This window comes from Salvelinus alpinus, chromosome 17 (assembly GCF_045679555.1).
Source record: "Salvelinus alpinus chromosome 17, SLU_Salpinus.1, whole genome shotgun sequence".
NCBI lineage: Eukaryota > Metazoa > Chordata > Actinopteri > Salmoniformes > Salmonidae > Salvelinus > Salvelinus alpinus.
The window spans coordinates 38,837,622-38,855,416 of NC_092102.1; the positions used below are offsets into that span (position 1 = coordinate 38,837,622).

The 17,795-nt window shown below is 41.8% G+C and overlaps 1 protein-coding gene across 1 annotated transcript in view; it reads left to right on the top strand.

Moving 5' to 3' along the window:
- Window positions 1-1,971: 1,971 nt before the first annotated feature.
- Window positions 1,972-17,795, top strand: part of opn7b (opsin 7, group member b) — a 205,484-nt gene continuing 189,660 nt past the window's right edge. Inside the window, exon 1 of the mRNA XM_071348898.1 lies at window positions 1,972-2,305. The gene's annotated coding sequence lies outside the window, so the exon portion shown is untranslated. The remainder of the gene's footprint in view (window positions 2,306-17,795) is intronic.

Genomic DNA, 17,795 nt, shown 5'->3' on the forward strand with positions numbered 1-17,795 from the left:
CCATCACAGCAAGAAGATTTGTGACCGGTTGTCACAAGAAAAGGGAAACCAGTGAAGAACAAACACCATTGTAAATACAACCCATATTTCTGTTCATTTATTTCCCCTTTTGTACTTTAACAATCTGTACATCATTACAACATTGTATATAGACATAATACAACATTTAAAATGTCTTTATTCCTTTGGAACTGTGTGTAATGTTTACTGTTCATTTTTTATAGATTATTTAACTTTTGTTTTATCTATTTTACTTCTGTTTGGCAATGTAAAGATATGTTTCCCATGCCAATAAAGCCCTTTGAATTGTATTTAATTGAGAGAGAGAGAGAGAGAGAGAGAGACTGGGGGACGAGACAGAGGGGGAGTGGGGGAGAGAGGACAGAGAGAGAGAGAGACTGGGGGACGAGACAGAGGGGGAGTGGGGGAGAGAGGAGAGAGAGAGAGAGAGACTGGGGGACGAGACAGAGGGGGAGTGGGGGAGAGAGGACAGAGAGAGAGAGGGTGAGATCCGGGCTGTGTTCTGTAGGCACTGAACAGGACGTGTTCTAAAACTGAAAAACAACAATTATTTTTCCATTCCTTGCTCATCACTAATTGTTTCTATTATGCTTTCTCATATTTGTTGCCATTGTTAAAACATGCTGTATTCCTGTATAGCCTTTGTCTGTCTGTCATCATCATCCCCCTTCCTTCTCTCTTTCTCTCTCTCTCTCGCTCTTGCTCTCTCTATCTCTCTCCCCCTTTTTGTTTATTCCACTTCCACTGCACTGACTGGGGGCATATCTCTGTATTCACGCTGATCTACATAAACAAATACAACAATGGTGCCATTTTCAGTAGTGCGTGTCCAATTCCATTCCTCATGCCTTCGTTATGCCATTATCCTCTTTCTCACTTATAGCCAATGAAAAGGCAATAAGGAATTGGTACAATGTTTTCTTATTTTGAATAACAGAGGGTTGGATATTGCTGTGGTTATGATATAGAGTGAGTGTGTATGGGGGATGAGGAAAAGGTAAGAGGGGGGTTAACGCCTGTGTCTTTGCTGGTGGAGACTGACGGATGTAGGAATGGCGCTTGCTTGCACAGATTAAACTTGACATTTTGCTTTCGCTGGCTCTTCAAAGCCTAACCCACCACCCCAGTCCCCCCCCCCCCCACACACACACAATCTCTTGAAAAGACCCTCAACATAAAAGCTTTCTCTTGCACTGTCATTATCTCTCTCGCTCTCTCTCTTTTGTTATTCTTCTCTTCTACCAAATATCTTCTGTGAGAAAGGGGAATGGGTTATTTTGTCAAGCATACGCACGTGTGTCTGTGTGTGCGTTTTGTGTGTGTGTATATGTGGGCACGCCTTTGTGCATGTGTGTCCAGTGACACCTTTAGCTAAATTACAGCAGTCACTGCTGACAGATTACATGGAGAGATATTAAATAATAGAGGAGAAATCATGACAGAGAGGAGAGAGAGTCTCTTCAAATAGGATGGTTTAAAGTGCATTGTGAAAACAGGGAGAAAGTTTGCATGTGTGAGAGAGAGACAGAGAATGTATTAATATATGTTTGTCATGAGTTTTGACAGCATTTAGATTTTTTTACCTTTATATAACTATGCAAGTCAGTTAAGATCAAATTCTTATTTACAATAACGGCCTACCCCGGACAATGCTGGGCCAATTGTGCGCCACCCTATGGGATTCCCAATCACGGCCGGATGTGATACAGCCTGGAATCGAACAAGGGACTGTAGTGATGCTTCTTGCACTGAGAAGCAGTGCCTTAGACCACTGCACCACTCAGGAATGTTTACATGTATGTCAGGAGGAGAACGAGTTAAACAGGAAGGAGAGAGGGAGATAGAGCATACATACTGTGCATAATATATAGCTTGAGTAAGAGAGAGAGAGAGAGCGAGAGAGACAGAGAGAGAGAGAGTGACATACAGACAGACAGAGAGAGAGAGAGGAGGAGGATAGGCTTGTGCTGAGAGCGGAGCGTGGCGTAGAGAGAGGGAGCAGCTCAGCAGCGTTTCTGTCTGTCTCTGTCCCTGCTCAGATTTCCACAGCTGTGAGCTGCACCTCTGCTACCCTACTCCACGCGGATCTACTGGGGGGTGTGTGTCTTAGAGTGTATTCCTGTGTGTGTGTGTTAGAGTTGCTTGCAAGTCTACAGCATGCATTGTGTGTTTCTCCGCTGCTCCAGTGATGGTTCTCCCACCTAAGGGTGAAGGCTCTGCTACGGACTCTATCTAAAACACATGAGCCCTGGCATAGCCAGCCCTGGCGTAGCATCCCAGTAAGGTAGGCATCCTATAATTTTATTGACATTTTAACTGCTACTCTGCTTTGCTCTTTCTTGCATTTTACAAAGATATTTTTTACATCGGGTTTGCATTTTCCTAGGGTTTACCCGGTTTGGCTACTAATGGCTATTACCTGACATTTTATTGGACTACTCTGTTTGCTCTGGTATTTCTACAGTGTTTGAAGGTAATCTGTGTTTAATAGGTACTCTAGTAGGGCATTGGTTACCATTCCAGCACAGAGTACAGTATGATTTCATTACATATTTCCTCTCTGTGTGTCCTTCAAGCAAGGGCAGTAAAACTATTCTGGGGCGGATCAGTGTGGTTTAGGGTATTTTAACAGTGGAAATGAGCCTGGCCGACTGTGCCAAGTTCCCTGGTTATGAGTTTCAGCCAGGGGATTGGATGGGGGCAAAGCACGCTATTTCAAGTACAGTGCCTTCAGAAAGTATTCTTACCCCTTGACTTGTTCCGCATTTTGTTGTGTTACAGCCTGCATTTAAAAAAAATGTATCCTTAGTTTTCTCTTATTACAGCCATTACAATCTGTAACTGTTTTAAAGTCGCCATTGGCCTCATGGTGAAATCCCTTAGTGGTTTCCTTCCTCTCCGGCAACTGAGTTAGGAAGGAAGCCTGTATCTTTGTAGTGACTGGATGTATTGATACATTATCCAAAGTGTAATTATTAACTTCAACAAGCTCAAAGGGATATTCAATGGCTGCTTTTTTTTACCCATCTACCAATGCAATGCCTTTAAAGTATTCACACCCCTTGACCTTTTCCACATTTTGCTGTGTTACAGCCTGAATTTAAAATTGATTAAATTGAGATTGTTTGTCACTGGCCTACACACAATACCCCATGTCAAAGCGGAATTATATTTTCTATTTTTCTTTAAATGAATTAGAAATGGAAAGCTGAAAAGTATTGCATCAAGTATTCAACCACTTTGTTGTGGTAAGTTCAGGAGTAAAAATGTGGTTAACAAGTCACATAACAAGTTGCGTTGACTCACTCCCTATGCAATAATAGTGTTTAACATGATTTTTGAATGACTACTTAATTTATGTACCTCACACATGCAATTATCTTTAAGGTCTCTCTGTCGAGCACTGAATTTAAAACACAGATTCAACCGAAAAGACCAGGGAGGCTTTCCAATACCTAGCAAAGAAGGGCACCTATTGGTAGATGGGTAAGAAAAAAGCTGACATTGAAAAGGGATATGGTAATCATGGTAAAGTTATTAGTTACACTTTGGATGGTGTATCAATACACCCAATAACTACAAAGATTGCTGGAAGGAAACCACTCAGGGATTTCACCATGAGGCCAATGGTGACTTTAAAACAGGTAGAGCTTAATGGCTGTGATAGGAAAAAACTGAGGATGGATCAACAACATTATAGTTAGTCCTCAATACTAACCTAAATGACAGAGTGAATATAAGGAAGCTTGTACAGAAAACAAATATTCCAAAACATGCATCCTGTTTGCTGAAATAATACTGCAAAAAAGTGTTCAGTTTGGGGCTAATCCAATACAACACATTACTGAGTACCACTCTTCATATTTTCAAGCATAGTGGTGGCTGCATCATGTTATGGGAATGCTTGTATTCGTTAACGACTGGGGAGTTTTTCAGGGTGAAAAGAAACATAATGGAGCTAAGCATATGCAAAAACCTTAGAGGAAAACCTGGTTCAGTCTGCTTTCCACCAGATACTGGGAGATGAAGTCACCTTTCAGCAGGATAACAACCTAAAACACAAGGCCAAATCTACACGAGTTGCTTACCAAGATGACAGTGAATGTTCCTTTTATTTATTATTTTATTTGTATTTCACCTTTATTTAACCAGGTAGCCTAGTTGAGAACAAGTTCTCATTTACAACTGCAACCTGGCCAAGATAAAGGAAAGCAGTTCAACACATACAACAACACAGAGTTACACATGGAATAAACAAACATACAGTCAATAATACAGTAGAAAAAGTCTATATACAGTGTGTGCAAATGAAGTAGGATATGGGAGGTAAGGCAATAAATAGGCCATGGTGGCGAAGTTATTACAATATAAATCAAATCAAATCAAATCAAATTTTATTAGTCACATACACATGGTTAGCAGATGTTAATGCGAGTGTAGCGAAATGCTTGTGCTTCTAGTTCCGACAATGCAGTAATAACCAACAGTAATCTAACCTAACAATTCCACAACTACTACCTTACACACACACACAAGTGTAAAGGGATAAAGAATATGTACATAAAGATATATGAATGAGTGGTGGTACAGAACGGCATGGCAGATGCAGTAGATGGTATAGAGTGCGGTATATACATATGAGATGAGTACTGTAGGGTATGTAAACATAAAGTGGCATAGTTTAAAGTGGCTAGTGGTACATGTATTACATAAAGATGGCAAGATGCAGTAGATGATATAGAGTACAGTATATACATATGAGATGGGTAATGTAGGGTATGTAAACATTGTATTAAGTGGCATTGTTTAAAGTGGCTAGTGGTACATTTTTACATAATTTCCATCAATTCCCATTTTTAAAGTGGCTGGAGTTGAGTCAGTATGTTGGCAGCGGCCGCTAAATGTTAGTGGTGGCTGTTTAACAGTCTGATGGCCTTGAGATAGAAGCTGTTTTTCAGTCTCTCGGTCCCTGCTTTGATGCACCTGTACTGACCTCGCCTTCTGGATGATAGCGGGGTGAACAGGCAGTGGCTTGGGTGGTTGTTGTCCTTGATGATCTTTATGGCCTTCCTGTGACATCGGGTGGTGTAGGTGTCCTGGAGGGCAGGTAGTTTGCCCCTGGTGATGCGTTCTGCAGACCTCACTACCCTCTGGAGAGCCTTACGGTTGTGGGCGGAGCAGTTGCCGTACCAGGCGGTGATACAGCCCGACAGGATGCTCTCGATTGTGCATCTGTAGAAGTTTGTGAGTGCTTTTGGTGACAAGCCGAATTTCTTCAGCCTCCTGAGGTTGAAGAGGCGCTGCTGCGCCTTCTTCACAACGCTGTCTGTGTGGGTGGACCAATTCAGTTTGTCCGTGATGTGTACACCGAGGAACTTAAAACTTTCCACCTTCTCCACTACTGACCCGTCGATGTGGATAGGGGGGTGCTCCCTCTGCTGTTTCCTGAAGTCCACAATCATCTCCTTTGTTTTGTTGACGTTGAGTGTGAGGTTATTTTCCTGACACCACACTCCGAGGGCCCTCACCTCCTCCCTGTAGGCCGTCTCGTCGTTGTTGGTAATCAAGCCTACCACTGTAGTGTCATCCGCAAACTTGATGATTGAGTTGGAGGCGTGCATGGCCACGCAGTCGTGGGTGAACAGGGAGTACAGGAGAGGGCTCAGAACGCACCCTTGTGGGGCCCCAGTGTTGAGGATCAGCGGGGTGGAGATGTTGTTACCTACCCTCACCACCTGGGGGCGGCCCGTCAGGAAGTCCAGGACCCAGTTGCACAGGGCGGGGTCGAGACCCAGGGTCTCGAGCTTGATGACGAGTTTGGAGGGTACTATGGTGTTAAATGCTGAGCTGTAATCGATGAACAGCATTCTCACATGGGTATTCCTCTTGTCCAGATGGGTTAGGGCAGTGTGCAGTGTGGTTGCGATTGCGTCGTCTGTGGACCTATTGGGTCGGTAAGCAAATTGGAGTGGGTCTAGGGTGTCCGGTAGGGTGGAGGTGATATGGTCCTTGACTAGTCTCTCAAAGCACTTCATGATGACGGAAGTGAGTGCTACGGGGCGGTAGTCGTTTAGCTCAGTTACCTTAGCTTTCTTGGGAACAGGAACAATGGTGGCCCTCTTGAAGCATGTGGGAACAGCAGACTGGGATAAGGATTGATTGAATATGTCCGTAAACACACCAGCCAGCTGGTCTGCGCATGCTCTGAGGACGCGGCTGGGAATGCCGTCTGGGCCTGCAGCCTTGCGAGGGTTAACACGTTTAAATGTTTTACTCACCTCGGCTGCAGTGAAGGAGAGCCCGCAGGTTTTGGTAGGGGGCCGTGTCAGTGGCACTGTATTGTCCTCAAAGCGGGCAAAAAAGTTGTTTAGCCTGTCTGGGAGCAAGACATCCTGGTCCGCGACGGGGCTGGTTTTCTTTTTGTAATCCGTGATTGACTGTAGACCCTGCCACATACCTCTTGTGTCTGAGCTGTTGAATTGTGACTCGATTTTGTCTCTGTACTGAGACTTAGCCTGTTTGATTGCCTTGCGGAGAGAATAGCTACACTGTTTGTATTCGGTCATGCTTCCGGTCACCTTGCCCTGGTTAACTTTTACTGCCTCAGAAACCCGGATCCGGGAGCACCCCCCACCCCCCACACACTGATTAGCATAGCTAGCATAGCTTCAGAAGTAGATAGTAGCATCTAAATATCATTAAATCACAAGTCCAAGACACCAGATGAAAGATACAGATCTTGTGAATAAAGCCACCATTTCAGATTTTTAAAATGTTTTACAGGGAAGACAAAATATGTAAATCTATTAGCTAAACACGTTAGCAAAATACACCACTATTCTAACTCCATCAGTTTCTTACTCCTTCAGGTGCTATCACCAATTCGGCTCAACTAAGATATTGATATCCACTAACCAAGAAAAAACCTCTTCAGATGACAGTCTGATAACATATTCATGGTATAGGATAGTTTTTGTTAGAAAAAAGTGCATATTTCAGGTAGAAATCACAGTTTACAATTGCACCCACCATCACAAATCGACTAGAATTACTAGATAGAGCAACGTGTATGACCAATTTACTCATCATAAAACATTTCATAAAAATAGACAAAGCATAGCAATGGAAAGACCCAGTTCTTGTGATTTCAGACCATATTTCAGATTTTCTAAGCGTTTTTCAGCGAAAACACAATAAATCGATAAGTTAGCATACTACATGTGCAAACGTTACCAGAGCATCGATTCCAGCCAAAGAGCGCTATAACGTAACCACCGCCAAAAGATATTAATTTTTTCACTAACCTTCTCAGAATTCTTCCGATGACACTCCTGTAACATCATTTTACAACATACATATACAGTTTGTTCGAAAAGGTGCATATTTAGCCATACAAAACCGTGGTTACACAATAAAAATACTAGGAAATCAAGCCTCAATATGTCTGACGTCATCTATCAGAGTGATCTAGTTTAATTAAAAGCTAATCATATACTTGACTAAAAAATACAGGGTTGACAGGAATCGAAAGACAAATTAGTTCTTAATGCAACCGCTGATTTACATTTTTAAAATTATCCTTACTTTTCAATACAGGGTTCGCCAAGTGAAGCTATACCAAAGCTATACCAAACAAAATGGCGAAATATGCGTTTAAAATATTTCGACAGAACAACAATTTATCATATTAAATATTGCTTACTTTGAGCTGTTCTTCCATCATATTCTTGGGAAATGTATCCTTTCTATGTTATAAACGTCTTTTGGTCGATAGATGTCCTCTGTCCTTCGAAATATCCACTAACGATCGAACGGGACCACAAAACGTGTCCAAAGTTTCAGAGTGCACAACAAAGAAATTCCTCAAAATCGCACTAAACGGATATAAATTGCTATTAAACGGTTTAAATTAACTACCTTATGATGTTTCTAAGTCCTATATCGAATTAAATTACAGACGGATACATTTCAAGTTGATAACCGAGCCTGTGAAAATGGCGTCCGGAGGTCCCATCCTGCGTAAGGGCGAGCGTCGAAAGGGGGGCTACTCTCACTCCTTGGTGTTTTATAACCTCTGAGAGCTACCTAGAAGGCCCATTCCACTTCTCATTGGTTACTGACATCCAGGGGAAGGCGGGTGCAGTTCGTGTCGTTCCATAGGATAGACAGAGACCTTAAAAACTGATCTGAAACCAGAGCTTCGCTCTCAGACCTTTCACTGTCTGTCATGGATTTCGCTGTAGAAAGTGTTCTGGGTCACCCACAGACATAATTTCAACGTTGTATGAAACTAGAAGGTGTTTTCTATCCAATATAATTAATAATATGCATATTGTACGAGCAAGAATTGAGTACTAGGCAGTTTAATTTGGAGACGACAAAATGCTAATTCGGAACAGCACCCCCTGTAGTCGCAAGAAGTTAAAAGCAGTGGTTCGCGCTTTCAGTTTCACGCGAATGCTGCCGTCAATCCACGGTTTCTGGTTTGGGAATGTTTTTATCGTTGCTGTGGGTACGACATCGTCAATGCACTTCCTAATGAACTCGCTCACCGAATCAGCATATTCGTCAATATTGTTGTTGGACGCGATGCGGAACATATTCCAATCCGCGTGATCGAAGCAGTCTTGAAGCGTGGATTCAGATTGGTCGGACCAGCGTTGAACAGACCTGAGCGCGGGAGCTTGTTGTATAGCAATTAAACACTGGAATGGTAGATGTGTAGAAGATGAATGTGCAAGTAGAGATACTTTGTAGGGGTACAAAGGAGCAAGATAAATAAATACAGTATGGGGATGAGGTAATTGGATGGGCTATTTACAGATGGGCTACGTACAGGTGCAGTGATCTGCAAGCTGCTCTGACAGCTGGTGCTTAAAGTTAGAGAGGGAGATATGAGTCTCCAGCTTCAGGGATTTTTGCAGTTCGTTCCAGTCATTGGCAGCAGAGAACTGGAAGGAGAGGCGGCCAAAGAAAAAATTGGCTTTGGGGGTGACCAGTGAGATATACCTGCTGGAGCGCGTGCTACAGGTGGGTGCTGCTATGGTGACCAGTGAGCTGAGATAAGGCAGGGCTTTATCTAGCAGAGATTTGTAGATGACCTGGAGCCAGTAGGTTTGGCGGCGAGTATGAAGCGAGGGCCAGCCAACGAGAGCGTACAGGTTGAGGTGGTGGGTAGTATATGGGGCTTTGGTGACAAAACGGATGGCACTGTGTGCATCCAATTTGTTGAGTAGAGTGTTGGAGGCTATTTTGTAAATGACATCGCCAAAGTCGAGGATCGGGAGGATGGTCAGTTTTATGAGGGTATGTTTGGCAGAATGAGTGAAGGATGCATTGTTGTGAAATAGGAAGCCGATTCTAGATGTAATTTTGGATTGGAGATGCTTAGTGTGAGTCTGGAAGAAGAGTTTACAGTCTACAGTTTACAGTTCCTGAGTGGCCGAGTTACAGTTTTGACTTAAATCTACTTGAAAATCTATGGCAAGACCTGAAAATGGTTGTCTATCAATCAATTTGACAGAGCTTGAAGATTTTGAAAATAATAATTGGCAAATGTTGTGCAATCCAGGTGTGGATAGCTTTTAGAGACTTACCTAGAAAGAGGTGTAATCGCTGCCAATATCATGACTTAGGGTTGTTAATGAGGTATTTCATTTTCAATAAATGTGCAAAGATTTCTAAAAACATGTTTTCAATTCGTCATTATCGGGTATTGTGTTCATAGGGGTATGGAAAAAAATCTATTGAATCCATTTTGAATTCAGGCTGTAACACAACACAATGTGGAATAAGTCAAGGTGTATGAATACTTTCTGAAGGTGCCCCTCTTTGTGAGGCATTGGAAAACCTTACTGGTCTTTGTGATTCACTGCTTGACTGAGGGACCTTACAGATAATTGTACGTGTGGGGTACAGATATGAGTTTGTCATAGAAAAATTATGTTAAACATTATTGCATACAGAGTGTGTCCATTGATAATCAAATTTTTACTCCTGAACATATTTAGTCTTGCCATAACAAAGGGGTTGAATACTTATTGACTCAAGACATTTCAGCTTTTAATTTTTTAATAATTTGTAAAAATGTTTAACAACTTCTTCGGGATAGGGGGCTGTATTCGGAAGTTTGGATGACTGAGGTGCCCAAAGTAAACTGCCTGTTACTCAGGCCCAGAAGCTAGGACATGCATACAATTGGTAGTATTGGATAGAAAACACTCTAAAGTTTCCGAAACTGTTAAAATAATGTCTGTGAGTATAACAGGACTGATATGGCAGGCGAAAACCCGAGGAGAATCCATACATAAAAATATTTTTTGGAGCTCACCACTCATTGAAATGGCTGTCTATGGGAATATCAATGGAATACCTCCCAGATTGCAGTTCCTAGGGCGTCCAGTAGATGTCAACAGTCTTTAGAAAGAGTTTCAGGCTTGTTTTTTGAAAAAAATTGCTAGAATTTGTAGTTTTTCTTGGTGGATCCCATTTTTGCTGAAATATTGTGGCGCGTCGGTGAGGGCGCACACTTCGTTATTTATCTCCGGTAATGAACATACTATTCTCCATCTTAAATTTGATCGTTTATTTACATATTAGGGTACCTGAGGATTGATTAGAAATGTTGTTTGACTTCTTTGGATGAAGTTTATTGGTATCTTTTGAGATTCATTTGTTTGCATTTTGAATGAGGGAAACTGGTGGATTACTGAATCAAGCGCCAACTAAACTGACTTTATTTGGATATAAAGAAGGACTTTATCAAACAAAATGACCATTTGTTATGTAGCTGGGACCCTTGGGATTGCAAACAGAGGAAGATCTTCAAAGGTAAGGGATTTATTTTATTGCTATTTCTGACTTTCGTGACACCTCTGCTTGTTTGGAAAATGTGTGTAATGCTTTTGTATGCGGGGCGCTGTCCTCAGATAATCGCATGGTATGCTTTCGCCGTAAAGCCTTTTTAAAATCTGACAAAGCGGCTGGATTAACAAGTTAAGCTTTTAAACGATGTAAGGCACTTGTATTTTCATGAATGTTTGATATTACGAATTTTTATATTTTGAATTTCGCGCACTGCAATTTCAACGGATGTTGTCGAGGTGGAGCGCTAGCGGCACGCCTATCCCCAAAGTTAACACACTTTGAAAGGCAGTAGTCAACAACTTGACAAAAGTCATCCTCTCAAACTTGCCCATTGCTTGGTGCTTTGGCCAGGTGAGAGAGATAATTAGCCACACACTGTTTCAATAGTAAAGCTCTCAATGATTCATTGTGCTAGCAGCAATTACAGTTTGTTCTTGGAAGTATAGAAAACACAAGGCGCATATTTCTAAATGATCCATTTACGCTAAACTCACAAATGTTGAAAAAAACGATTTGCAAGGGAAAATGACTGTAATGACAAAAGATCAAGGAAAATGAAATCTATCCTGAACACAAATATAAACGCAACAATTTCCAAGGTTTTACTGAGTTACAGTACATAGAAGGATATCAGTCAATTTAAATAAATTCATGTGGCCCTAATCTATGGAATTCACATGACTCAATGTAATTTGATTGAAATGACGTGGAAACAACATTGATGCAACCAGTGTGTGCCCAGTGGGTAGCTACAAACTGCCCATGTTTCAGTGGGCAACAGCCGATAGGCAGCCGAAGTGGCTATATTTGGGTCCAGCAGCAGAGGAACATTAGATTTATTTAGAGCTCAGTCAGGTTACCATAGGGAGAGAGTCCTCTTGTAACCGCCTCCTCCCATCACCCTGACCAACCACCAGCCCTGGAAGGACTCCACAGCCACGAGGTAGTCACATACAGAACAATGGGCACACATAACCACATGTACCAAATAGCTACCAGTTATAGCCAGAAGAAAAACAAACACCTATTTGAAGGAGTCTTCATAACTTCAAAAATCTATGTGGCCCGAAACTATTGAAAGCATGTAGTAGTCTGTAAGTGGTGCATATCTTTAGTGAATTTCAATTGAATTCAATGAGTTTAATTTGACACGTAGGCCTATTATAATAACGTCATTCATGGACTGCATTCTTCACATACTGAACATTTCATATAAGAAATATATGCCAAAGCAGAATTATTCTAGCAAGGCTGTCAATTGTACTGGAAAGATCAAATGGAGAATTTCATCAGCTGCCATAGAGTATAATCAGCTACTATTCAACTGACTGAACAACATGAGCAGTGAACTGTGGTGAACTATAACCTATACGGTATTGTGTGTACTCAATAAATGGAATTTCCATTTAATCTAATGACTGATCCTGCCACTGCATGGATATTGTTGTTAACTGCACATGCTGGTGGAAGTTCTGAGCCAACTGCTTATCATAACAATGACACATGATACAAATGGCTACTAGGATTCAGATCAACATGAATCAATACAAAACAATAGCTGTGATACAATACAAATCAATTAGGCAAATACTGTACAATGGAATACAATGTAATGTAGTCTACCGGTAATACTAATTACATCAATCAGAGTACTGATGCAGTATGTCCAGAGTACTGTACTTAATGCACAGCCGAAATGTTACAGCCTGCATTTAAAATGGATTAAATTGAGATTTGTTTGGTCACTGGCCTATAATGTCAAAGTGGAATTATGTTCTTCAACATTTTTTTTCTTCAAATTAATAAAAAAACATAAAATTGTACAACTTGCCCATGTCAACTACATGAACTTTACAAAAATCATGGGATCAAAGGTCATGAAGTTTTGACTCCAGTCAACTGCAAGTTTCTCCAGTTACTCTTCACCAATTTCATCCTGCTGCCATCACCTGCATTGTGGGAGGATCTATTGTCAACCAATCATTATAGTGTTTTTGTTTGACCATGCAAATGTGACCAAAAACATTACTGAAATAGGAACCAACTGTGCCGCGATTCATGTATACAGTGGATATAATTGTGATATTTGACGCTCTCTCTCACTGATTGATTGTACAATATACAATATATGCCTACACAAGGGACAGGACTCTGATGTGCCAACTTCTGTCGGTAGTGTCTGAATTGTTTGGGCTACAAACTAATATGACCCCACTGTGGAAAGGGAAGACAAGTGTTCTCAGGTTTGCTCTACGACCCCCACAAATGTCACGGGACTCGTCTGAAGGTAACCCATACAAACACATGGAAGTATAGAGGTATTTTTGTGCCAGCAAAAAATAAGGGGTAAATGTGTCAAAAAAATATATATATTTCCTGAAATTTCTTATTTCTCCTAGATATATGACACTCTTCAAAACCTTATTCCTTGTGATACAATTTTTGACTGTCTTTTTTGCCTTTTATGAATGTGTTATTTAATGCATTTCTGACTTTTCTTTTTAAATAAAGGGCTCCTAAAATTCTAAATAAAAATAGCTAAATGATCCATGTTATGACTATCTTTAAACAATTCCAGATGTTAGCTTGTATACTTGTGCTCTAGCTGACTGCGCTGCATATGACAAAGACAGCCCACAGCATTATGCTGATCTTCTGGTGATCTTTCCTTCATCTGTTGCTAAGATATAAACACTCAGGGGAAATCAGGGGAAACAGGTGCACGCATCTGAGGGAAGACTTCTGAAGAAGGTATATGCGTTGTGTAATGCTTTGCATTAAGTTATTTAATCTCAGTTATTCTAATTGCTAACTTGAGTTTCTGTATTAGTAGAAGTCTAAGTGGATAGATAAACATCCTGCCGATACAGAAAGGATTGAGGCTTACAATTACTTTCTGACACGTCAGACTCAGATAAACTGTGTTTTAATGGGATGGAAGAAGAACTTGTTTTGTTTATGACTTGCAGCTCTGAAAGTTCACTATAATAGGTATAACAGTAAGAAGAAATGTTGTTCTTGTCTCAGTGTGGGTTTTCGGGATGTCAGGGTTCAATCTAAGGTTGAGTTGTGGATTTGCTTTGACATTTATATCAGGAGACAGATTCATGCATCTTTTTCTAGCTAACAACTTAATGCGTCACATCATTCACCTAGTCTGGAGTCCTGGCATTCTTGTTCGGTTACATTGGTGCTGTGACCTGGATTAGGGCTCTATTCAATCAGATCCACCTTAGCCAACATCCTAATAGTGGTTGTTTTGTCCAGCCAGGTCGGCTGTGATACAAGTCAGTATTCTATGTCCATCCATGTCTGAAGACATCGGGAGATAAAGTGGAAACTGGCCACTAGGGGCAACAGTGAGAGCTGTGTGTTGTGGACAGGGATGGCAGATGGGCGTAAGTATCTGCCTCTGATTCAAAGGGGCCAGACGTGCATAGCTGTAACAGAAATTTATGTGACCTTATTTGACCTTTTCTGCTGCTTTTGAGACACAGTCCGATCCCTCCTTAGCGCACTACTTGTTGAGTAATTAAAACACTAAACAATCAAAATACAGTAACTATTGGTCACTCTATTATGTATTATTACTCTAATATGTATTAATTATAGAATTGTGTCAGTTACTAATGATAAACTTTTTTACTGCACTCTAGTGTTGTAGGCCTAGCTATCTAGGCCTAATCTTTGCACATTTCTTGTGAGAGAGAGGAGAGAGAGTGTGTGTGTGCATGTTGTGTTTCATTTTTTCCTTGTCAGCCATCCATCTCTGCTTTTTGCTTCATAAACAAATGAGGTCTGAAACTCCCTCCATGTCACCTCTCTCTCCATTCCTTGGCCTTGCTTGCCTGATGACTTCCCCTGAATTTTAATCGCTACATACATTCACCGTGGAGAAAAAATGTCAGTTTGGCCGGAGCAATGTGGATGGGTAGCCAGGGAATGGCTTTGGTACATAAAAAATACTTTGCAGGACAATAAACATATTTGCCTGCCACTCCTGGGAACCCTGTACATATGTGAGGTCTGTTGTGGCCCTGTTTCAGCTCCAGAGGACAAAACCTCAGTGGTGTAAACTACTTAAGTAAAAATACTTGAAAGTACTACTTAAGTAGTTTTTTGGGGTGTCTGTACTTTACTTTACTATTTATATTTGTTGACAACTTTTACTTTTACTTCACTACATTCCTAAAGAAAATTGTGTACTTTTCATCCATACAATTTCCCTGACAACAGAAAGTACTTGGTACATTTTGAATGCTTAGCAGGACAGGAAAATGGTCTAATTCACATCTATCACGATAACATCCCTAAATACATGATTTGTTTGTAAATTATGTCTGAGTGTTGGAGTGTGTCCCTGGCTATCTGTAAACAAAAAAGTACAAAAAATAAAATGGTGCTGTCTGATTTACTTAAAATAAGGAATTTGAAATGATTTATACTTTAGCTTTTGATGCTTAAGTATATTTTAGCTATTAAATTTAGACTTTTACTCAAGTAGTATTTTACTGCGTGACTTTCACTTTTACTTGAGTCATTTTCTGTTATCTTTACTTTTATTAAAGTATGACAATTGGGTACTTTTTCCACCACTGCAAAACCTGCACACACTCAGAGGTTTGCAAGTCTCCCGACTTCCTTTTGGTCATTCATTTTAATCAGAGAAATATATAATAAACCAAAAAATTGCGTTAACTGTCAATGTACTTTATTGCACACAATCCTCAAATAAAATGGAGCATACATAAAATGAACAGTGTCTTTACATAGGGTCGAGAGAGAGAGAGAATTTCCTCAAACTGTACACATTAAGCAATACTCTTTTATAATATTAACAATCACACTTTGATTTGATAGATATTTAGTGTAATTATGTAAATACTGATAATGGATATGTAGGCGTAGATATGTCCTATCCTAAAATAAAATGGATCATACATCAAATTCACATTGATTTACATTAGGGATAAAGTGTGTGACAGAGAGAGTGTGTGCATGTTGTGTTTGATTTTTCCTTGTCAGCCACCCATCTCTGCTCTGTCAATCTTAAATGGCCCAGTGTATGCACTTCTGGGTAAGGCTGTCGGGCATTGGTGGAGTGGATGGCAGATCTGAAAGAGAGATGCACAAAGTAAGTACAGTGCATTCGGAAAGTATTGAGACCCCTTGACTTATTCCATATTTTGTCACATTACAGCCTTATTCTAACATTTTGTTTTTCTCATGTCATTGGTGTAGAGAGGAGTAGGCAGGAGGCAGTCGCAGGTTTAGAACTACTGAATTTATTTAAGCACCATAGATCAAAGCGGGACAAAACCCAAATGCTGTTGTGCTCAAAATATCTCAATAAACAAAAAGGCACAGGGCGAACCCAAAGTGTAAATATAAAGTACTCAGGAAACAGTAGGAGAGATTCCTCTCAGGAAATTAAGTAACATTGACAATGACCGACAAAGACAAATGGCAGAGGGAATATATACAGTGGGGATTGGAACCAGGAGTGTGTAATGATGACAAGACAAGTCCGGTGTTGATGAGTGAAGGGCGTTTGACAGCAGTAGGTTCAGCAGCAGCTAGATGGCCGGCGACAGCGAATGCCTGACCTGGACAGGAGGGGGAACAAAAGCGAAGGCTGGTGTGACCGTAACCCTCTCCTGAGGCGCTGCTCCAGCAGCGGGGGGCCGCCGACCTTGGGGACGTCCCCGAAGATGCGGTGCGGGTCGGTCGGGACGACGCCTGTAGAAGTCTCGAGTGAGGGAACGAACCAGGACGTCCCGCAATGGAACCCACACTTCTGGACCGTACCCTTCCCAGTTGACCAGGTACTGGAGAAGCCCCCCACAACACTGTGAGTCCAACAGGCTGCAGACGGAGTACGCCGGGGCCCCCTCGATGTCCAAGGGAGGGGAGGTACGTCGTGGGGTGCAGCACTAGCCAAAGGACCAGCTGCCACTGGCCTGAGGAGAGATACGATAATTTACAGGGAGCTGTAATCTGTGCGTCACCTCACTGAGTCTTCTCAGGACTTTGAACGGCCCCACAAACCACGGGCTCAGCTTCCCGTCAGGGCAGGCGGAGGGGCAGGTCATTCGTAGAAAGCCAGACCCTGTCACCGGGGTGAAAGACCTTGGCTACACTGCGGTGACGATTGGCCTGTGCCTTCTGCCGGAGGACGACGCGCTGGAGACGGGTGTGATCGGTGTTCCATACCTCCTCGGCACGCCGGAACCAATCGTCCACTGCAGGAGCCTCGATCTGACTCCGGTGCCAGGGCCGGCTGATAGCCTAGAACACACTGAAAGGGTGTGAGGTTAGTGGAGTGACGGAGGGAGTTTTGTGCGTATTCTTCCCAAGACAGAAACACAGCCCACTTCCCCGGCCGGTCCTGACAGTAACTGCGAAGGTACCTACCTAGTTCCTGATTTACCCTTTCCACCTGTCCATTTGATTGGGGATGGTACTCACAGGTGAGGCTGACCTTGATCCTGTCGCTCCATGAAGTCCTTCCAGACACGGGAGGTGAACTGAGGACCACGGTCCCTACGATCCTCTTTGTCATGCACCCGGGACAACGCATTGGCCATAACGTTCTTTGATCTCGGCTGGTAGGAGAGGGTAAAGTCAAACCTGGGGAATAACAGGGCCTGGCATGATGCAATATCAGCCTCGTCGCTGTTTGAATGTACTCCAAGTCCCTGTGGTCTGTCCAGAGAGTGAATGGGTGATTAGCACCCTCCAAATCAAATGTTATTCGCCACACATGCCGAAAACAACAAGTGTATACTTTACCGTGAAATGCTTACTTACAAGCCCTTAACCAACAGTGCAGTTCAAGAAGAAGAAAACATTTACCAAGTAGGCTAAAATAAAAAGCTTTAACAAAAAGTAACACAATAAGAATAACA